The following is a 10,330-nucleotide window of genomic DNA, read 5'->3' on the forward strand; positions in this document are numbered from 1 at the left end:
CCCGGAGGGCCGCCATGAGAGGAGCCACGGAGGGCCGCCATGAGCAGGAGTCCCGGAGGGCCGCCATGAGCAAGGAGCCCCGGAGGGCCGCCATGAGAGGAGCCACGGAGGGCCGCCATGAGCAAGGAGCCACAGAGGGCCGCCATGAGCAGGAGCCACGGAGGGCCGCCATGAGCAAGGAGCCACGGAGGGCCGCCATGAGCAGGAGCCACGGAGGGCCGCCATGAGCAGGAGCCACGGAGGGCCGCCATGAGCAAGGAGCCACGGAGGGCTGCCATGAGCAGGAGCCACGGAGGGCCGCCATGAGCAGGAGCCACGGAGGGCCGCCATGAGCAGGAGCCACGGAGGGCTGCCATGAATGCAGGCACTGCCGCACTGTGTCCACTAATGAGGCTTGAGCTAGAAAATGGTGCCTGTCCGCGAGCCTGGGGGCAGGGACCGTGGCCGAGGGCCTGTTAACGGCAGCCCGGAATCCCGCCGTCCCACTGCTCGTGGCGGGTGTGGAAGCCGGGAGGCAGCGGCAGCCGGGCCCTCAGGCCTCCCAGACCCGACGGCAGCAGATGCTCCACGTGTGGGGCGATGGTTCGAGTCTCCGTCCAGATGGGGAGACTTCGGGGAATAGCACGTTCATGTTAATAATCACGCCAGGCAGCAGGTGTAAACCGGACCCCGCGGGCCGCTGGGGGCCTGGCCCCACCCCGTGCACAGACCCCTGGTGTTCACCGCCTGCTCTTCCTCACAAGAACTGAGAAGGAAGAAAGGACTCTTCCTCTGTGTTGGTGGATGTTAGAGGCGGGGCTGGAGCAGACCGGTCCCGCTGTGGGCTTCGGCCTGGCTTCCCCGGGGCCGGCCCCGTGCGGAGGCGGCCATCTGGCTGGGGTCAGGGGCTCGGTGACCAGCAGCTGTGGCTTCAGGTGAGCAGCAGCCAAGGGGCCACACGCATGGGGAGCGCCGGCCTCTGCGCCCGAGCTGGGAATCAGAAGGCTCCTCCACTCACCTTGGGCTCTGTGCCTCAGTTTCCTTATTTGTCAAGTGGGGACAGCAGTTCCTTGTGAGGATTGAGTGAGATCCTATGTGAAAATGGGTGAAAATGGGTAGACTCCGGGTCTGACCAGTCACAGGTCTCAGGAAATCCTTGTGGAGTTTGCCCCTGCAGGCAGTCCCCAGAATAGCGTCCTGTAGGGAACCACGGGGTCCTGCCTGGGAGCAGCTCTGGTGTGAGCCCACTCCAGTGGGTGAGCTCCTGCCGTCATGTCGGGGCCAGTCAGGTTCTTGCAGGAAGGAAGCAGATAAAGTAAATGCCCGGAGGAACCGAGGTTCGCGGCTCCCCTGCGTGCGGACAGTGTCCTGCCCACACTGTGTGAGGCGGGGCCGCATCCCAGGGACCCTCAGGCCGCGTGAGCCTTGAAGCTCCGCGCAGACAGGCAGCCCGGTCAGCCTCTTCTGGGCCCACGGAGGAGCTTGCTCACACACGGGCAGGGATGTGGCTCGTGGGGTGCCCACTGCTGGAACGGACTTGGCACCTCCAAGCCAGAGGTGGGCCACAGTTTGGTGCCGTCGGGGGGGGGGGGGTCGCCAGGAAAGCGCCATGCGGCCTAGTCACAGCCTGAGCTGGGTCTGCATCACTTCCCTCAGCATCGTCCGCGCTCGCAGACAGTCGGGGCCTGTGCCAACGGCTAGGAGGCCCCGTGCTGGGTTCTGCATGGCCGTCCTTCCACTGCCGCCAGTGCCAGAGTGCCCATTGCTCCATGCCAACTGGCTCTTTTCCCAGACCATTTCCCTTTGTTTATGTTTCAGCTCTTATATTTTTAAGCAAAAACAAGATGGAGACCTACAGTAGGTCGGGGCTGTTTCCCCCAGTTTGCCCCGAATGAGCCGTGGAAGAAATGCCCATCGCTCGGACCCGGTGGAGCACCTCGGAGGGATGGCAGGGGGGTCAGCCGGGGCCCCGCTGACGGGCAGCTGGGATGGGGACGGGGGAAACAGGGCAAGATTACCGCAATATTAGCGCTTTCCGCTGCTGGCGTGTGGCCTGGAGCAGGACAGGGCCAGAGCCCCTCTCTGGGCCTCATTTCTTTCCCGGGAGAGAGGGGGTAGTGGGGCTAGGTGACCTAGAAGGCCCCTTCCAGCTAAGTCTGTGCACCCGGGGCGGGCCGCGGCTGTGGGAGGGAGGGAGGTGGCGCCGTCCTCGGCACCCTGCTCCCTGCAGCCCCACGCGGTGCGCACGGGGAGCACGCACAGGGCTGTTCGTTACCTGGGTTACCTGGGAAGCTCTGGTCAGCCTTCAGACACACCCGTGGAGCTGGCCCCGCCGTTGTTTTCTCACCATGTGCGATTCCTGGGCGTCTTAAGATTTTCAGTTGGCCCAAACATTGCCAGGCTCAGGGATGACTTTGCCTGTGGGGGGATGGAAATGGGCTTGCCCCAGGCACCAGGCTGGAGTGGGCAGAGAGTCCGGCTGTGGAGTCCTCTGATGAGGCCGGAAGCACCGAGGCCCTAGTGTTGCTTCTGCCCCAGCACCAGAAGCAGGGCCGCGGGCAGAAGAGGGGAGAGAACGGGAGGGAGAGGGGGTGAGGCGCTGGGGGTGGTCTGCAGGCCCCACTTGGCATCTTCGAGACCAGCACATGCTTCTCTCCCTCTCCGGAGATTCGAAGCAACGCTTTTATTTCAAGTCACATGTGTCCGAGGGCCAACTTACCAGTTCATGCCAATGGGCTGACCCGCAGCTCCTGAGGCAGGTGGGAGGGGCCGGGCCCGGCCCAGGCTTGTTCGGTTCTAGCCCAGAACCCAATGTGCGCACACAGCCTCCTGCCGAGCAAAGTGATTTCCTGCTGTTTTATTGGTTTGGGGGCCCGATAGGCTTTAATAAGAGCACATAAAACTACTTCATAGCCAGCCATCCAGAAAGCATGGTTATTTGTTTCAAACATTGTAGAATACTAGGGACGCCTGGGTGGCTCAGTCGGTTGAGCGTCTGCCTTCGGCTCGGGTCGTGATCCCGGGGTCCTGGGATCGAGTCCCGCATCGGGCTCCCTGCTCCGCGGGGAGCCTGCTTCTCCCTCTGCCTCTGTCTCTCTCTCTCTCTCTCTGTCTCTCATGAATAAATAAATAAAATCTTTAAAAAAAAAAAAAAAAAAAAAACATTGTAGAATACTTAAGAAGGTGGGGGCTTCTGCCAGCTGGAAGAATGTGGGGGCACAGTCCTGGTGAGGGGAGCAGTGCTGTCTGTCATGGTGATGGGAAACCGCGCGGTCTTCTCCAGGCTCGGCCATGCCTGGGCGCGAAGAAAGGTTGCGTGGTTCCGTGACTTGGGACCCTGAGGCTGCCAACACGGACGCTCACAGGCACCTCTCCCGGGAGGCAGGTGTGGGTCAGCACCTGCCAGAGAGATGCATGGTGGCAGGTGTGCGCCTGTCAGGGCGGGAGAAGGCTGCCAAGGCTCGGCAGCACGGGCATGAGGCCGGTGCCCACAGGCCAAGGGCACGCACCCTCCACAGGTGGGGGGAGGCAAGGTCATCCAGAGCAGAGTGTTTACTGGAGAAGGAGACAGAGTGGCCAGGGGAGAAATTGGGAGGTGATGTCCAGGACAGGGATCTGGCTTATGGAGAATGCATAAATTCAGGGTTGTTTTCATAAACAGGGAAGAGAGTGTGGGCGGGGACGCCCCAGCACCCAGGTTCTAAGCTTTGTTTCGACCCGGGCTGGTACTGGGCAGGGGCTGAGCCAGCCTCCCTGGGCCTCTGTGTCCTCACACAGAGCGAAGCATGTGCGGCTAGCTGATCTCTAAGGATGCCTCTGGGCATGTACCTTGGGGAGGGTCTCACCGATCGAGGACTCTGGCGCTGGCGTCTCTGATGCCACAATCAGAGTGAGGCTCACAGATGCATTCGTTTGTTTAGCTTTACTGGGTACAGAGCACCCAAGAAGGCAGAATCCAGGTCTTTGAGAAAGTCAGAGCCTTCCAAAGTAGTGATGGGCGGCCTTGATAGGAAGTGAGTTCCCCGTCCCTGGAGGTAATCAAGCAGAGTGAATGACCACATGCCAGGACTCTCACAGAGAGTCATGTGTTATTTAACTAGATGGCTTTTGAGTTTCCTTTTCACTCTAAGATTCTGGGGCTCCACACACTTACGTGTGTGTGATTGCCTGTTTGGTAGTGTCTCCTAAAGGCGGGGTGGTGGCCTCAGCTTTCTGGAATTTTCTTTTGCCCCTGGAGCAGCAGGTCCCGTCATTGGCCTGCACATTAGAATCACTGAAGTATTGAAATGTCAGTGCCCAGGCCTCCCCTGCAGAGATCCTGAGTTAATTGTTCTGGAGCGGGGCCAAGTCCTCGGTTCTAGGGTGGCTGGGCTGGTGGTGCCTGGTGGGCTTCCCTCGGCCCCCGCACTGCCCGACGGGGCTGGGGGGTAAAGGCCCGGGTCTCACTCTGCCTTGGTGTAGAGCTCAAGTCGGAGGCCCTGGACTGACCCTTCCACACCCGCTCCCCAGCAAACGTTTGTGAAGCACTTCCTTTATGTCTGGAAGAGCCGTCGGTGGGCCAGCGTTCGGCGGCCTGAGGAGCGGCCAGCACCAACGTGCCTTTGGAAGGACCTCGGGCACAGCCGCACCTGCACGTGGCAGGCGGGTGATGAAACATTTGATTGAATCGCACAGAGTCTTGGCCGTGTTGTAAGCGGGGCAGGAAGGGATAGCACAAGCGAGCGTGCGGTGGAGAAGGCCGGCTCTGCTCTGCTCAGACCTCGCAGAGGAAACCGTCTCCCTAATTGGAACTGTGTCTGTGGCCTTGGGGCGTCAAGCAGAGGAGAGCCGGGGCCTGGGGGGTGTCATTTCCTCCTAATTGGTGTCCTGGCCGTGGTGCGGGCTTCACTAAGCGTCACATGGTCCCTCTGCTCAGACCCGCATGTCCTTGTTATTAAGTGCCTGGCGCCCCCAGACATCAGGCTCCATCTCCTTCTGGGAATGACCAAGTGGAAGCCACAGAGAAATGCCCCGAGCCAACCCGACTTGATGGGTTTTGTTTTGGGACGGCCGGTTCCCTCACTCCGCATGTTCCTGCCTGCCCTCCCCACACCGGGCCCGGCCCCGGTTGCGCTTGCCGGGAGGAGGCAGACCCCAGCCCCGACCTGAGGCTGCTCCCGGTCTGTCTGTCATGCCAGAAGGTGCCGGGGGCTCAGCAGTGACACGACGGGAGCCTTGTCAGGCGGCCGGCTGGGCCTGGACGGTCCGTGGGACCGAGGCTCCGGCTCCCCGGGGGCCCCCGCCTCCTCCTTGCTCAGGGGCGGTGGGCACGTGAGTGAGCGTCCCCAGGCCTGGGGGGCTGCTCAGAGGGTCGGAGCAGTGGCTGCCGCGCCGGGCCGTGTAGCGCACACTGCACCTCTAGCTCCCGAGTCTGCAAAGTCAGGACGGAAGTGTCCACCTGCTTCACGTCTCAAAAATGCGCCACTTCATTCAAATAGCCCACGTTCAGCTAGTCTTTATTGACCTACTATGTGCCTGACAGCACCCTACACAGGGCTGTGGAGGGGCAACCCCTGCCCTTCTGGGGCGTCCACCCCAGCGCTCAGGCCAGCACACATCAGTGGGCAAATCGGGCCCCCGTGGCAGTGGGAGCCGGCCACCCCAGCGGAGGTGTGGACGGCGGCGCGGGCGGGTCTGCTCACGAAGGGCGTGGGGCCCAGGCGGGCTGTGGGCGCTCAGTGCAGAGGCCACCCTGCATCGCATCCCGGCCGGGAACAGAGCTCCCAGCTCTTGGGGGGCATCACCCAAGGACTGAGGCCAGGGCGAGAAGCTGTCTTCCCGCGGGCACAGGTCCGGGCCCCGCTCCTGGCCCCCGTCAGCTGGCTCACGCTGTCCCTGCCAGCATCTGGGCCAGAGGGGAGGGTGGCCGGCTTAGCCTCAGCTCTGTGCTCCCCGAGAATATGCCTCAGGCACCCCAGACTCGGTGGGGGAGCCAGCCGGCTCAGCAGCTTCTCTGGGGAGGTGCCGTCTGCACTCCTCACATTCAGGACATAGGGTCGGGGCACCTCCTCTGGCCCCCGTCATGCCCTGGTCGCTGAAAGGGCCACCTGTAGGTCTCTTCTCTCCACCTGGGCCTCTTGCCCATTTCTGACTGTCCCAGCCCTGCTTCTCCAGGCCCTGCCCACCTGCCCTTTCCTCTACCTGGTGGGATTCAGGCTCAGTGGGCGGGGGTGGAGGAGTGGGGAATCGCTGGCATTTCACAAGTACCCAGCACAGGGCCTGGCCACGGCTAAGTGCTCAGGAAATATTTACAGGGTGAATGGGTGACTGAATGAAGGTTTGGCCCACCGCGGACAGCCGAAGGTGCTTTTCTGAAATACCTGGGGAGCATCTTTGTAAATTGCCACAACCTCAAAACATCAATATGGGAGGCTCATTCGGCAGCCCCGACTGAGGACCAGCTCAGGGTACCAGAGCGGCGGGTGGGCCTGAGCTGAGGCAGGAGCCCCCGGTGAAGGACAGGGAGAGTGGGCAGGAAGAGAGGGCCTGAGGAAGGGTGGGAGAGCCGAGGGAGCAGGCAGGGGCGTGGCGCAGCCGCGGAGAGCGGCACCCGGCACGCCGGCTTCCCGCATGGCCCAGGCCTGGTTCTGACGTGCGCAGCGTTCATGAGCAGGAGTGAGTAATTAGGACAACCATTCCAGAGCCAGAGGATTAAGCTGATGCTGAATATCAGTCAAGTTCGGAGCCTTTCCATGAAATTGAAGGAAAAGTTGACCTTACCAGACAGAAAACATTTCTAAAACTATGATTTCCCAGATCGAACGCACAGCATGCAGATCTTAATCCAGCACAGACTTTAGATGACATGGTCTCTTCCCCCTCAGGGGTCCGGGCCAGTGACAGAAACCACGGACGGACCACGGACGTGAGAACAGGCGCACGCACACTGGGGGGCATCAGCTCGGCTGGGAGGCACCTGCACTCTCCCCCTTGGTTAAGCGCGTGTTCGTCCCTGCGGGACGCTGTTTTTCTGTTATCTTCAGATGTCCCTAGCAGTCAAACACATTTAGGACTTGAGCGTGTCTGGGAAGATCTACCGTACTCATTACACTTCCGGCCTGTCTTTGGAAGCCAGGAGGTTGGTGCAGAGTCCGGGGACACCCCCCCCCCCCACTCCACATAGCTCTGGGGCAGGACAGGCTGGGACAGGACAGGCAGAGCGGTTCTGAGAGTCCTCGCTGCAGGGTGCGACCGGGGGCGGGCAGGGGTGCAGTGCACGGGCAGGGCACGGGATCTGGGGGCAAACAGATGTGGAGTGCATCCTGGCTTCTCGAATCCTGCCTTGTCACGTGGGGTAGCTTCACAGACTCTTCGTTTCGTCCTCTGTAAACGTGGCTCGGTGAGGCCCACCTGGCGTTGGCAGGCCTCTCCGTAGGGCTGTAGGCCAGCTGGACGCCATCGTGAGGGGTCACAGGGGCGTGAAGGGCTCGCGGGTGGTGGCGGCCCCTTGCAGGAAGGCAGCGCGCCTCCCCACCCTGCTAGCATCTCCTCTGCAGCCCTGGTGGATGGCCGTGGCCAGCCTCCACGAGGACGGCTGAACTGTCTCAGTCGGCGGGGGAGAACGGTATATAGGAAAATCCGGTAGACAGCTAAAATCTGGGTTGGTTGTGTGACCTTGGAAAAGTCACTGTGTCTCTGATTCTCAGTTTCTGTATTTGTACAACGGAGACGTCGTGGTCCTGTCTGTAGGCGGAGGATGTGAGAAGCCTAGTCTGGCACCGGGTGCAGTCGGTGCTCAGTAAACGTCAGGTAAAAGGGAAAGTCCTGTTCGTAAGGAATTTCCAGCACTTGTCACGCACCTGTTGCACTCGGTGCTCCGAGGTGGCACGGCGCGGGAGAGCGTTCCTGGGCTCGGCAGGCTGTCCCTGCCGCCTGCACAGCCACTCACGGGGGGCCGGGTGCTCGGACGCTTTATGTAGTGTGATGCTATATTCTCAGTCATTTTCACACTAAGAAAAGTAAAACATTTAAAAACAATTGGAAAGACCATCTACGCAGCTCTGGTGTCTGGGATTTTCACCAGATATCATGAGCTTTTCCTCTCCATATATTCTCTACAGAAGTGGTTTTAAGTGGCTACCTAGTGGTCCATCAGTGGCTATTCTCAAATTTATTTAACCACTCTGATAGCGTTGGGCATTTAGGAATAAACGGCTTTTAAAAATGACTCATCTGTGGGGATGTCGTCCCTAAGCATTCACTACTCTGTTGTCGAACAGTTCTGAGTCGCAGAGGAGAGGGCTGGCCGGGTGACAGGACCCCTCCCAGCGTAGCAGCCCCTTCGCCCCTCAGATGGGAGCCTGTGGGGCAGGGCAGGTGGCAGGTGCCCCCATGTGCTGTGTGGCAGCTAATTCGCTGGCTACCGTCACCCAAAGAACCGTATCAATTTCAAGCTTCTTTGGAGTTGAGGCAGCAAAGAAAAGATGGCAATTCAACATTTTAAACAGAAAACATTTCTAGTCCAGCCAGACTTTGACATGTTTTCCAGCTATTAGAAATTGTTGATGGTTTATTTTTCATTGACACGTAGTAGAGAATGCCAGGAAGTCTGCAAAGAGGCGAGGGTCCCGTGGCTCCGGGACAAAGCTCGTCTCCCTGTGGGGCTGGAGCTGACCAGAACCAAGAAGCAGGTGGAAGGCACCTCTTATGTAAAGGCTTTGAGTTTTAGAACAAAAGGAAGAGGCTCAAAGGAGGGGAGGCAGCATCTGGCCCCTTTCCCTCCACCTCTTCCTCTAAAAATGATGGAAATAGACTTGGATTCTGGTTTTAGTTCATTTCTGCCAAAAGAAATAAATTAGACATTGAAATGTGCAGCTGATCCCAAGGCCTTCCCAGGCGAGGCGTGATGCTCCCCAGATGCCTCCAGAGCCCTTGGAGGGAGAAGTTAGGGCCGTTTCTGGCTCAGGGGCCGGGGGAGCCGTCCCTGTTGGTTCCTGTCGGGAGGTCGGTCTTTCTGGAAACAGCCGAGTTCAGGCTGTGTTCAGCCCTCTGCAGGTCAGCCCTCTAGGCTTGGGTGGTGTGTCCGGCGTCTCCCAGTCATGCCCTCAAAGACAGGAGGCTTCCTGAGGGCTGCCCCGGGCTCTGTCCGCACGTGTGTGCGGAGCGAGGACCACAGGCCGCTCTGCATTGCACTGTAGACTGTGGAGGCTCCGTGAAACCTGGCTGAGGTGTAGACCGTGGTCTGGGCAGTGTGGAGGGAGCCCTCCCTGCGGCGCACGAGCCTGCGCGGCGCACAGACCGGGGCCTGTGCATAAGCCAGACCGGCGGAAGCTTCTGGCAGGCAGGGCGCTCTGAACCCCCACCGCTCCGCACACTTGCGCATCTAGGGGGCTCCGGCAGTCGTCATGAAGGAATGAAGGAACGCACTATTTCGTTCGTTCTCCGTGGGTCCCCAGCGCTAGCCTCTGCCTGCACAGAGGGGGCCCCACCCAGTAATTGTACCAAATACGTGACTGACAGAAGCAGGGAGAGGTCCTTAGGGTCTCAGCCTGCAGTGGTGGGGGGTGGGGAGCGGGGGCTGGGCCTCTGCTGGTCCGAGCCGCACCCTCACTCTGCCTGCGGGGTTCGGGCGTGCTGTCTCCCTCCTTCCGTGGAGCCCCCCAGCCCTGCCGTAGGCTTCCCTTGGCATTCGTTGTCTCCTCGCGGGAGACACCTCCCCTTACTGACTTGCGCTGTCCTTTGGATCTGCTTGAGTGGGCTTCTCATGGCAGAGAGGGCCGGAGCGCCTGAGGGCAGCGCTCTGGGCTCGAGCCGGAGACCCTGGCTTTCAACTCCGGCACAAGCCACTCAGCCTGGAGCCTCCTGCTGTAACGTCCACAAAGTTGGGGTAGAGGCCGCGGGCTGTCGTGAGGATGGATGAGAGCGAATACGTGACGGTACCTTGCACACTGTGAGGCGCTTTTAGGAAGGCAGGGGCGGTTGTGAGCACAGGGCTGTTGCGGGCCTGCCGTGGGTCTCTGGGGACTGAGAGCTCGGAGGTGCTGCCCGGCGCATCGGCTACTCTGCTCGGGCTGTGCTCCCGTCTTCCCTTGAGACCGGAGTCGCCCCTACTTCCTGGCTTCCAAATGCCCAGCAGGGCACCACGTCCCGGCCCGGACACCCTGACTCTGCAGAGGATGTGAAGTGAATGACAGAGGTAGCTAAGCCTCCCCAGGCCAGGCACGGGTCTAGGACTTTACACCCACAGATGCCTTTATTTTTCCTGGCAGCCCTTGGAGGCGGGAACTAGTGTTCCCCCCACTGGACACGTGAGACAGTCGAGGCAGAGAGAGGTGGAGCGGGCAGCCTGAGGCCGCACAGCACAGAGAGGTGG

At 60.6% G+C, this 10,330-nt stretch overlaps 1 protein-coding gene across 1 annotated transcript in view; it reads left to right on the top strand.

Moving 5' to 3' along the window:
• The window catches only part of KCNN3 (potassium calcium-activated channel subfamily N member 3), a 143,055-nt gene that overhangs the window by 26,227 nt on the left and 106,498 nt on the right, over nucleotides 1–10,330 (top strand). The gene's annotated exons all lie outside the window — the stretch shown is intronic.

Source organism: Phoca vitulina, unplaced genomic scaffold (genome assembly GCF_004348235.1).
Source record: "Phoca vitulina isolate PV1807 unplaced genomic scaffold, GSC_HSeal_1.0 scaffold118, whole genome shotgun sequence".
Lineage (NCBI taxonomy): Eukaryota > Metazoa > Chordata > Mammalia > Carnivora > Phocidae > Phoca > Phoca vitulina.